Source organism: Notamacropus eugenii, chromosome 2 (genome assembly GCF_028372415.1).
Source record: "Notamacropus eugenii isolate mMacEug1 chromosome 2, mMacEug1.pri_v2, whole genome shotgun sequence".
Taxonomy (NCBI): Eukaryota; Metazoa; Chordata; class Mammalia; order Diprotodontia; family Macropodidae; genus Notamacropus; species Notamacropus eugenii.
This window is the reverse complement of record NC_092873.1, coordinates 329,034,733-329,047,807: the sequence shown is the minus strand read 5'-3', so window position 1 is coordinate 329,047,807 and position 13,075 is coordinate 329,034,733. Positions and strand designations below refer to the sequence as shown.

Sequence of the window (13,075 nt, the reverse complement as noted above, 5' to 3'; positions counted from 1 at the left end):
ACCATTATGATAACTGTTCATTTCCCTCCATCCCATTCTCTCATGCTTTTCCTCATCTATATGCCTTGTTCCCTGTTTATTTCAAATTGCTACCCTTTTCCTTTATTCCCTTGTAGCTTTCTCTTCACTAGCCTATCTCCAAACTTAGCATTTGTTTTTCTTATGACTCCCTGACTCTGTTCTCCCTCTTATGATCCCCTTCCCTTCTTGTTGTTTTATTTATATCCCTGTTGAGTTCAATGTATTCCTATACCAGACTCTGTGTATGTGTGTATGTGTATGCCCTCATTTGACCAGTTTAGATGAAAGTTAAGTTCCCCCACTCTTTATATTTTTATATAGCCCTACTTGAACACTTCAATTTTACGAGTCAATAAGTTGCCCCATATTTCTTCTCATTTTTGTCTTATGTATCCTTTTTACCCCTCTCCCTTTTTTTTCTTGGAGCATCTTTAAAATATGTCAAAATTATGTAAAACTTTCTCAAGTGGCTATTTCTTTGACCCTTTGTGACATAAGGATTCAGAACAAACTCTTTTAATATCCTGTCCATTACAACGTAAATAGTTCATCCTTATAAAATCTACTCTAATTGTTTGCTTTCATTTTCTTTTTCTAATCTCCTATGTTTGCATTTCAAAGTTCCTTTTCAACTTCGGTTTTTTTCATCAACAATGTCTGAAAATTCTCTACTTTATTGAAGGTTTATTTTCTCCTTATAAGGTTATACTCCATTTTGTTGGCTGTTTTTCTTGGTCATAAATCTTTGTCTTTTTCCTTCTGGAATATCTAATTCCATGTTCTCTGCTTCTTTATACTGATAATTGCTAGAGTTAAATGACTTGCCCAAGGTCACACAGCTAAGAAGTGTATGAAGCCAAATTTGAACTCATGAAGATGAGTCTTTCTGACTCCAGGTGTTCAAAGAGTACTAGTCCCTCAGATGTGAGGGTTTGCTGAGCCCTTTTCATGGCTGCTCTGCTACCTTTAGTGTTCACCTGGCACTCAGCTCTCACTTGTGGCTCTAAGAAGCTATAGCATGCATAGCAGTCACACCCCAGTAAACCATCTCAGATGGGCTAAACCATGTTGGGGGTAACCAACAGATCTTTAACCCACTGGTGAGTTAGGGGGTCTCTAACCCAAGAATGTGAAGATTTCCCCTGGTGGAAAGAACATATGAGAACAATCTCTTCCAACAGCCATGAAAGTGGCTGAAGCAGGTGCTGTTTGTGGAGTGCTTAGAGCTTGGTCAAGCATCAAAGATGCCAAGGTCATCCATTTCATCCTGGGCCATTGCCAGTCATCCTGACTTATTTTGCCACTAGACTTTGATGATTCTGGGAGAGAGTGAGTCTGATGACTTTGTGCAACTCTGCCTCACTTAAATCCAATTCACTGGCAAGTCAAGCTATCACCCCATGATGTCATTGGTCCTTTTTGAAATGAAGGACAAACAACTGCTAGACTTTGTGCAATCCTGATTGTCATTCCTTGACATTTGAATTCTTTCTTTCTGGCTGCTTGTGGTATTTTTTCTTTTATGTGGAAGCTCTGAATTTTGGCACTGACATTTCAGGGAGTTTACTTTTGACAGGTTTTCTTCAGGTGATCTCTCTGTTTTCACATTGCCCTCTTGTTTTAATATGTTTGAGCATTTTCTTTAATGAGTTCTTGCAATATGATATGCAGATTCTTTTTAGGACATGGATTTCAGGTAGTCCTATGGTTTTTAAGTTATCTCTTATTAATCTGTTTTCCAGGGTAATAGTTTTTTATATGCAATATTTCACATTTTCCTCTTTTTTCTCATTCTTTTGACTTTAAGAATTCCTGTTGTCTCCTGGGGTCGTTAATTTCTATTTAGTCCATTTTGATTTTTAGGGAATTTGTTATTAAGGTAAGGATCTCTTAAGCTATTGATCTTTTCCCAAAAATCTCTCTTCCATAGTTCTCATTTCTTTTATATATTTTTTAAACTCTTACATCATTTCTTCTAAGAATTTTAATTCTCTTGTAGGTAAGCTGGGTTTTTTTTCTTTGAGATTTCAATTGTAGGTGTTTTTGAGTTATGATTCTCTTTGTATGAGGTCTAGGACAGTGATAGTTTTATTATGCTTTTCTGAGATTGGGTCTACCAATCTTTCCCAGGCTGGAAGTTCACAGACCTAATTTCACTAGCGATCTTCACAAGAGTGTAGACATCCTCTATTTCCAAAAAGAGCCAATTTACTCTTCCTTAAATAACCTGGTACCCTACCCACCCACCCCTGCCTCCTCAGGACTCATCACATTGGTGCAGTAATTAGTGTGGACATTCTATCAGTTAAGTCCATTGCAACTCAAAACTCTCCAGTTTAAGATATTTGCCAGCTTCGGCCTTCCCCATGGGTTGGGATTACAGCTATATGTCACCATCTCCAGTCAGGACAGGGAGAAATGCAGTTAAGAACTTAATACTTTATTTTTTACTTTTAATTTATTTTTATTTCTACTTTTTTTAAGTTACTTTAATTCAACAAGCATTTAGGCATGGTGCTAAAGTCTGGGGACACAAAATTAAAAATTAAATAGCCCCTTCCCTCAAGGAACTTATATTCTATTTGGAGAAACCACATTTATACTTGATTAATAAAAATATACATTAAATACAAAATAATTTGCCCACGGGGGAGGATAGGACTCAAATAGAAAAGTTATATGCAGTAAGCCTGGAAAGATAGGTTCATGCCAGATTGCGAAGGGCTTTAAATATCAGAGAAATTCATTTTTTATCCTAGAGTTAGTATAATAAACTGATGTTACTTCTTGAGCAGGGAGGTGATATTGTGGAATCTGTGCTTTAGGAATATCAATTTGGCACTTACATAGAGATAGGTAGGAGAGGGGGGATATTTGAGGCAGGAAGATCAATTAAAACGTTATCATAATAGTTGAGAATAGTAGAAAGAATGAGGATCTGAACTACGTGGTAGTTATAGAAATGAAGAGGAGATTAAAATAAGAGATTTCTTCCCCCTTTCCTATCCCTGGTCATGTTCCCTAAAACTTCAGTACAGTTTAATACAATAACCATTTATTAAGCATTGACTGTGTGCCAGGCACTGTGCTAAGTACTGGGGATACAAATAAGAAAAGGAAAGACAGTTCCCACCCTCAAGGAGTTTATAATCTAATAGGTAAAGACAGTACATAAAAGGAAGCTGGAAGAAGGGAAAGAAAGGCTTAGGGTGGAGTTTACTGCTTTAAAGTTATACCTTTTAAGGAGCCATGTCACTCCTTAACAGTGTCTCACACATAGTAGGTCCTTGATAAATGTTTTTAATGTTATTTTTTTGATTCATTTATGTAAAAGCCATCTCTTTAGTACTAAGACACATTTGGGACTGGTTACAACTGGCTGACAACGTGGGCCAGAGGACTGAGGGTGAGAACTGTCATTCCTTCAAGAGCTGAATTCTTCCTGGAATAGCATGCAATCCACACCAACTTCACTAAATCAATCTCAAAGGCGCCAGGACAGCTGAAGCCCAGAACCTGATGACAGTCAACCAGAATAACACCCCAGATAAACCCCTATACCAGCTATAGGAAGTAGTTGATTTTGAGCCAAAGCTTAGCCTAGCCCTGAATAGATGGGATTTCAACAAAGGGGTTTGGGGGAAGAAGGAGGATGAAGGAAGATATTTTAATCTCAGTGGAGACAGCAGTCTAGAATTCTCTGAAATCTAGGATGTCCTTTAAACACTTGAATTTGACCCACTGTTCAGGAAGCCTTTCCAGAAATTCACTAGGTAGTCTGGTAAAGTGAGGCAATTTTAGTGATGGGGGGACCTTCACTAGCTTCAAATATCACTTTCTGTACAAAAAGAAAGAAAAAAAAGCGCTCAAAAGTTACTGAAGATCTCATTTGCCAAATCCAATGACCTCTTCTGTCTTTCTCCTTCTTGATCTTTCTGTGACTATTTTCTCAGGAGCAATAACCTAATCCATGACTCCATGCAGGTCGCTATTTTTTTCCTTAAAAGATATTGAGGCAATTGCTGAGATTTGGATGCCTCAGAGGACTAAAGGTTCACATTGTTGACATCACTTCCTGCTTGTCCAAATACAAAACATCCCTGAAAAACTCCAGCTGCTCTACGATATGTAGTCCATGGAAAACAATAGACAACTCAGGCAAAGGGGTTTCACTCATCTGAATAAACTTGAGGTAATCTCAATGTCTATCCACGTTAAGTCCCCTTTTCTTTTCTACAATGAATAATTAAATCTACTTTTGTTAACTGTTAAGAAAAGAAAAGAAAAGGGCTTATACCATGTAGGCTTTCCCAGTTTTTTTCTCTCGGCATTTAACCCTGTGCCAGTTGGAAGGACTTTGCTACCTTCTCTGGAGCTATATACAAAATGCTACCAAGTCATCCAACAAGCTACATATGAAACAGAGAAAATCATTCCTGCCCTATCCTACAGGGTTATCATGAGGATCAAATAAGATAATCTACACAATGCTCTTTATAAACATGTCTTTTATAAGCATCAGCTACTGTTTTGTAAAGATAATGTAATACGTGTGACATACTGATTACCCTGGACCCCACTGCCTGAAGGCCATTCTACAGAATAAGAAGATTGGACTAGGTAGATGATTACATTTCACCCCTCCCTTAGAGTTGTCTGGTCCCCTTAAAGAGATTAGGGGTGTCTAGGTTCTATAGTATTCCCTCAATATTAGGAGAATCCCCTGGACCCCAACTCCATTTAGCTATTAATAGTCAAATTAGCTTTGGCAAAGGAATTTTTTTTTACTTCAAAAAGTATAATTGCAATTATGCAAACCTGCCCCCCACAAGATGTGAAAGGCATTATCTCCCCCTCTCTTTGCCCTATCTCAGTCTCTGGAAGAGAGAAGGGGATTAGGTTCGTAGTTTAGCTTAGTTACTGTAGAGTATAGTCCCTGTTTGAAGTCTAAAAGACCACCTCAGGCTCCAGTCCAAGACACTCTGACTTCTCAGGGCTCACATGGCAAGCTGACAGACTGTACTATCCTACTTGCAACCTTGTCTTCAGTGTAGTCATGACTCAAAATTCTCGGTTTCTTAGGGATCACCTTCTGTACCTGAGAGTTAAAAAGACAACACAGAACAGAAACAAATCCCACCAGACCTATTTCTCAGAGTTGAAGTAGAAGAGGGGAAAGTAGATGAAGGAAGCCCTTCCAGTTCACCAGTTCAGTTCATGCTATCCATGCAATGAGTGAATGCACAACAGGAAGGAGCACACAAGAAAGAAGGGCAAGCAAGGAAGCAGACAAAAGGGAGCTTCTTAGTCTTGCCAGTTTCAAAAGGGCAAGCGGCCCATAAAAAGAATCTACATTTCTTCTCAATATTTTCTTTTCTTTAGGTTTTTGTGACTCTGCTCTCTCCTTTTTTCCCCTCTCATCTGTCTGATCAGTCCTCAGTTCCCTTTGCTGGATCTTCATCCAGGTCATGTCCACCAACCATGGGCATCCCCCAAGGCCCTATCCTGGGTCCTTATATCTTCCCTCTATGATATCTCAGTAGGTCATCTCATCAGCTCCCATGAGTTCAATGATCTCTATATAAATGATTCCCAGATTTCTACATCCAGCTACAGTCTCTCTGCTGACCTTCTGTCTCACACTGGGTATCATTCTCAACTCCTCTCTTGCATTCACTTCATATATCTAATCTGTTTCCAAGTCTTGCAATTTTTACCTTCACATCTCTCATAAATACCCCCTTCTCTACCATCATACAGACATGACCCTAATGTAGACCTTCATCACCTCACACCAGGATTATTGCAATAGCCTTCTGGTTGGCTCCCTACCACGAGTTTCTCCCTATTCCAATAAATCCTTCACTCAGTTGCCAAAATGATCTTCTAATGCGTAGGTCTGACCATGTCATCTCTATACCCAGTGAACTCCATTGCCTCTTATTATCATCAGGATCAAATATGAAATCCTCTGTTTGGCATTTAAATCCTGTCACAACTCAGCTTCTTTCTACTTACCCAAGTTTCTTATACTTTACTCCCCCTCTTCTCAACCCCACCCCTCCATATTCTACCATACAGCCACACTGGCCTTCTTTCTCTCCCTTGAACACAACACCCATATCTCCCGTGCCTTTTCACTGTCTGTTTCCCACTTCTAGAATGCTCTCCTTTCTCATCTCTACCTCCTGGCTTCCTTTGTGACTTCTTAAATCCCACCTTCTTTAAGGAAACTGTTCCTGGTTCCTCCCACTTCAAGAACCTTCCCTGTAAGGGAAGATTAGTTTAGTTCCATTTATACTGTATATATCTTGTGTGCATAGTTATTTGCATTTTAAATTAAGATTGGGTGCAGGGACCATGATTTTGCCTTTCTTTATATCTTCTAGCTTAACACTATGCCTGGCATTTACTAAGTACTTAAATGTTTGTTGATTGATTATATGCTTGCCAGAGGAATTCTTTCACATTGGGCAAAACCATTTGGACATAGCAGCACAGTGGAAAATCAGAAAACAGTTCAATTGCTCCAAGGGAGGAAGGGTGGGAAGAAGGCTTGTTCCTTAGGAGAGGGACATCAGTCAATCAATCAACTAGCATTTATTAAGCACCTACTCATATCAGCAGGTCCCTCTGGGTGGTGGCCCAGGACTGAATGATGGAGTGGATTGCCCCACTATGGCATACCACAGGCCAGCTGAGGACCATGAATCATATGAAATGGTCTCCAGACCATCATAAGGAAGGATTTTTCCCTATGTTAGTATCCTAGGACAAATCTCTGATCCCTCTGCCTTAGTTATGATCCCTCTGCCTACTTACATATAAGCTTGGCTGTCCTCTGCCTTAGGTTTGACTAAAGATTTTCCAGAACAGTCTTCTTTCTCTGTGAGAAAGGCACAAATAACAAGATAGTGGTATTGAGAGGAGTTTAGGGAGGTGAGTAACTTAGAGTTTCTACATGTGAAATCAGCACCCAAGCAAGTAGAAAACCTAGGCTGGTGCCATCGTTCATGTTGGCATTTGACTGTTTCTGCTTTATTCAGTCATCCCCATCTGGCCCTTAGAATAAGAGCAAACACAGCTGGGTATAGCTCTACCTCAGGAAGCAACATCAGCCAGGACAGGAATAATCCTCTTCAACTAGAGACAACGCAGGCCTCAACACTGGGACAGGGAGCAGGAGACCATGAGGTAGTGTGGAGGTTGCTATTATGAACTCTTCCCCCACCCCAACACACACATAGACACACACACACACACATACACACACGTACGCACACACACACACACACCACCACCACCACCACCACCATCATCATCGTCATCATCATCATAGATTTGTCAAAATGTCTTTATTGGAAGGCTCATTGATTTGGACATGTTTGTAACACAAAAGCTGAAATCTGAGGATATAGAACCCAAGAGTCCTGTAAGCAGCTCTAAGGGCAGAAGAGTGAGTAAGTACTTACAGCATTGGATGGGGAAGTCACGAATCTTGTTTCTATTGCTAGATTTATTGATTCATTCCCATGTAAGTTAAGGGAAGTCACTCTCCCTACCCTGGGCCTCAGTTTCTCTTCAACAAATGCTGTATACAATTGCCCTCAATAAATTCAATAGACAGTTAAGTATGGGCTTAAGTGCAAGGCACTGTGTTGTCTGACAAGGGAGATATAGTTAATAAGACATGATACATGTCTTTAAGAAATGTATGTTATTGAATGAAATGAAACATTTATATCAATAAGACTACCAAAAACCACAGAATCATAGGATTTAGAATTAGAAAGAATCTCAGTGATCATCTAGACCAAAATCTCCAATATTTCCCCTTTGTCTTTGGAGATCTGTTTGGCTGACGGTGGAAAACAAAAGGGACCCATGTCCATTCCTTCCTCAAATCCCCACCCCTTGGAATGTGGACATTATTGACCCCATCCAGACATTCCGTTTCTCCTCCCACTATGTATAACCTCCTTCCAAAAGATATTCCTCTCTTAATGCATCCCAACATCATATCAGTTTTTATTTTCACTGTCATATAAAACGGCTGACTTCTGTTAAGCTTAAAGACTTTTTTCATTCTCCCTAGCAACCTGGAGTGTAGAAAGGCACTCTACATGTGCTTTTACCTTCTGTAAGATAGATCAGCTTGCACTTAGAACACAAATAACAGTCACTTGACTGTGACAAAAATACAAACACTGAGCACATTTTTCCCTTCTCCATAATAGGCTTTTGAGCTTTGATTTTTTTTTTTATGACTTGTGAGTGTTTGCACCTCAGTCATAAGCATCTGGTTAAAACTTTTACAACTAATTATCACCTCTTAATAACATGATAATCCCACTCAACCTCCTTTCCTTAGTCTCAATAAAAATTTTACAGTCACCCCCAATTTCCCTTCAGTCTTTCACCAATTTCCTGTTTCACAAATTTGCCTCAACTCCCTCCAGTTGATTCATTTACCTTTACTTATTTATCCTGCGTAGTCTAGGGACTATGTTTTTCTGGTCCTTCTGGGTTCAACCTCTTCAGGTTCTACTCTCTAATTCTCTACGACCCTCCATAATCCTTTTGTATGTTCCTTACTTATCCTTGATCCTGCTCCTCTGCCAAAAGGGAAGTAGAATCTGGACCAGTATCTGAGCCTAGAGATAGTTCTACTTCACACATCTCCTATATCTCTCCAGTTTTCCTCCTCAAATTCAGTGTCTGACCTTCCTCATTGATCCAGATCCCTCCAAGTCACCCATGGTATTTCCTTCTCTTTCAAGTCACATCCATCTCTCTCCAACTCTTTCTCTCATAGCCTTCTCCCACAGAAGCCAGAAGTAGAAATGTATAATGAATAAAGAACGATATATGAATATGGAAAACCAAGAAACATTACTCAGTGGATAAGTGGCCAAAGCAAACCTTTCTCACAAGAATTGCAAGCTATTAACAAACACATGAAATACTGCTCCAAATCACTAATAGTAAGAAAAGTCAAATTATAACAACTCTAAGGTTTCATGTTAAGCCTCATAAATTGTCAAAGAGGAATACACTCAATGCTGGAGGGGCTGTGGAAAGAGACACATTAATACACTGTTGTTAGATTATGCTTTGGTCCAGCCCTTCTGGAAAGCAATGTGGAATGATTCTAGGAAAGTGATTCAAATGCTCCTGCCTTTCGCCCCAAAGATTCAGTTGCTAGGCATATAACCCAGTGAGTTCAAAGAGAGAAAAAAAGTCCTTTATATGTCAAAACATCCATTTACAACAAATTTTTGTGGCAGCAAGGAATTGGAAACTATTATAATTGCTCATCATTTAAGGGATGGCTAAGCTAAATGAGTGGAATGGAATATTCCTGAGTCACAAGATGAATATGAAAAATTCAGGAAACATGAGAAAACATATGAAACTGATGCAAAATAAAATAATCAGTCTCAGGAAAACAACATACATGACTACAATGATGTCAACAGAAAAAAAAATAACATCAACCAAATCAAAAAGATTTGAATAGCTATAGTCACCAGTCAAATACAGTTAGAACAAAAAATTTGTAAAGGGAAGTAATGGGAAATAAAGCTAGAAAAATAAGTGGGAGCCAAATTTGAGGTGGCACTTCCAAGATAATGAATTTGTATTTTATACTATAGAGAGCCATTGAAGATTTTGTTTTATCAGAAGACGTGTCAGACCTGTATAATAGGTCAACACCAGTGTATAATAAATTGAGCAGGTTACATTCTGTCAGTCAGCTTCTTGTGGACAGAGACTTTTTCTTGTTCTGTCTTTATGTCTCCAGTACCTAGAGGATGTCATATAAGAAAGTATAGAGAATCAGGTTTGGAGTCAGAAAGACCTGGGTTCTAATCTCACCCTTGTATCGTACTGTCTATAACCTTCTCCCAGGCACTTAACTTCTCAGTGTCACCTGGAAACTCTTAAACTGTAAGTTGCAAAGAAGGTGTCAGACTACATTGGAGAGGGGAAACCTCTCAGAGATGAAATCACATCTGATTAAAAAAACAAAACAAAAAAAACCCCCCAAAACAAAACCAAACCAGAACACTGACCCTGAAGTCAGGAGGACCTGAGTTCAAATGTAGCCTCATACACTTAATTTCAGACTTAGTGAATACTACTGTGATCCAGTGTAACTGACCCACTGGCAGGGGTATGATAGTAAATGTTTAACAACTAGCTTTGGGAGGTAGGAAAGGAGACAGGACACATTTTTAAGTTTAATCTGCATTATTAACATTTTCTCTTGGCTTTTTTAAGTCTAGACAATCAACAAAACAATAGGTCAAACCCTGATTTGGAATGCTTACTGACTTCAAAGGCATAAATGCTCCCACTGAAAATTTAACATGGTTTGAGAGCCCAGTTTTAGCAGACTCCAATAGACTTCACTACTTGATTCCTTTTCTCCCACCTCCATGTTTTTGTCCACCATGGCCTGTAATATAATCCTTTCTATCTACCTCTCAGAATCTCCAGTTTTCTTGAAAATTCAACTTTTTCCTGATCCCCTTCTTTCTCTCTTCTCCCCAAATTCATATGTGTGTGCATACATATATATGTGTGTGTGTGTGTGTGTGTATATGTGTATGTGTATATGTGTGTGTATTTATATTTTATATCCCCTTTCTTACCAGTAGACTTCTTGAGGACAAAGACAATTTTTCTTTTTCTTTTTTTAATTCCACAACCTTGTTCGACTGGATTGAATTATGTCAAAATTCAACTCGAATATATCATCACTCTTTATAATTTGTAAAGTTGGCCATGGCTTTTCCCCAATTCCAAACCATTATGATACTTAGAATATTTAAATCTTCGATTATTCTAGTCCAACTCCTCATAAGGAAAATGAGGCCCAGAGGGGAGAAGTCAGTTGCTCAATGTCTTGTGGTTAGTTTTCAGTCAACAAGCATTTATTAAGCTCCTACTATGTACTAGGCACTGTACTTGATGCTAGAGATACAAAGACAGAGGTGAAATAGTACCTGCGCTCTCTCAGTGCTTATAATCTAGCAAGGGGAGATAATATATATATAGGTAAGTACATGTATACACAAAATAGATATACTTTGAATATACATATGTATTTGTAAATATATATATTTTGTATCCACATGTAGATTTTTGTATATACAAAATAGATCCAGAATAAAGCAATATAATTTTGCAAGGCAGACACTAGCAACTGCTGCTGGGCTCAGGCCCGTTGGCATCACGCAGAAAGTGATGTGTGAGACAAGCCACAAGAAATCTAGTGAGTCTAAAATGTGGCGGTGATAAGGGCATGCATTCCAGGTCTATGGAACAGCCAGTGCTGCTCCAAAAGAGATAGGAGATGGAGTGCTAAATGTCAAGAGCAATTAGAAGATCAGTTTATCTTGGTCTGTTTGTTGTAGTACGAAGGAAGGAGAATAACTGGTAATAAAGCTGAAAAGGTAGGGTGGGGCCAGGTTGGGAAGGATTTTAAATGCCAAATGGAGTCATTAATATTGGATCCTAGACGTAACGAAAGGAAACATGGTCTTTTGGATAGAGAAGCAAGTATTGCCTCTGACACATATTGACTGTACGACTTTGTGTAAGTCATTTACCTTTCACTGTTCTAGGCAACTTTCAAAAGCTATAAACTGCAGGAATGTTGCTGACCTACATTAACAGAGAGAATTTACTCACCTATATATGTAGATAGATAGATACAACAATGACATCACAAATCCAGTATGTAATTCAATCCCTGGAAGAAACAAGGAACCACTGAAATTTATGGAGTATGTGAGCAAAATGCTCAGATCAGAACTTTAGGAAAATCTGCACTTTAAACAGGTGGGGAAGGAGGAGGGACATTGGAGGCAGAAAAAAGTCCAGGCAAAGACACCAATGGTTGTTGCAATAGACCAGGTGACAAGTGATAAGTGCTTGAACTAGAATGATAGCCAGCAGCTTTCAGAACCTTACTCATTACCATCCCCATTGCCTGCAAGTTGGGTAATCCCCCGAGATGGTCGCTTCTCAGTAATCTCACAATAAATAACAATAATTAGCATTTATTAGATAACAGTCAATGAAATCTAGTCATTGAAAGAAAGAAAATTGGAAAATGGAACATAGGAAAGGTTAAAAACTCTGGACCATTTCTACACCTTCATATTTAACTTGTTGGATAATAAGACCTTGGAATGTTGCAATTAAATGTTGTATATTTACAATACAAATAAAAATTGATATTACTTAATGCAAAGTCTTCATTTTAAAGTGGAAGGAAATATAGAGAGCCCAGGGTAAAGAAAGATTTTCCAGAGGTGCTTAAGAAAACATAGCTCATCAGAAGAGAGGATCATTGAGGTGCTTTTTAAAAATGCGCTGAAGGGAACAGAAGGCCAGAAAGAATCACAGACGAGCAGGGCAGCTTTGAAAGGTATAAGTTGAATTTATTATATAATTGAAAAGAAAAGTGAGCTGTACACAATAGAAAGCCACAGTTCCTTGTACAGTCCTCTTTCTGTTCCACTGTGTATGAAGATTTTCATCTTGTTCACTGTTTGTTAAATTTAGAATGAAAATTATTTTTTAAAAAAATAACTCAAAAGTTTTACTTTTTGACAGAAGAGTAACCTGCTTCTGTAGGCTGCTGAATTTGTCATCTTCTTTACAGGGTTAACAATAGTTAGCATTTACAAAGCATTTCAGGTTTGCAAAACACTTTACAAATGTCTCATTTGATCCTCACAACTTTGGCAGGTAGGCACTATCATTATCCTTCTTTAATAGAGGACAAAACTGAAGCAGACAGAAGTGACTTGCCCAGGGTCATACACAAGTGTCTGAAGCTAGATTTGAACTCAGGTCTTCTTGACGCCTGGCCCAAAATCTCCAGCCACTTTACCACCATTTTGCCTTAGATGATAATGATGCACTATCATTACCAAGACTTGTTAGGAAAAGATATTATAAGCTTAGAAGTCTACATTTCTTTCCTCAAAACCACATCCTGATTTTTGCAGTCTATACAGGAGTTCTGTTACCAAGT

The 13,075-nt window shown here is 38.6% G+C and overlaps 1 protein-coding gene and 1 pseudogene across 2 annotated transcripts in view; one reads left to right on the top strand and one right to left on the bottom strand.

The window, feature by feature from the left end:
* CACNG4 (calcium voltage-gated channel auxiliary subunit gamma 4) overlaps positions 1 to 13,075 on the top strand; it is a 116,567-nt gene that overhangs the window by 69,336 nt on the left and 34,156 nt on the right. The window lies entirely within an intron of this gene.
* The window catches only part of LOC140530444 (surfeit locus protein 6 pseudogene), a 40,575-nt pseudogene that overhangs the window by 24,639 nt on the left and 2,861 nt on the right, over positions 1 to 13,075 (bottom strand).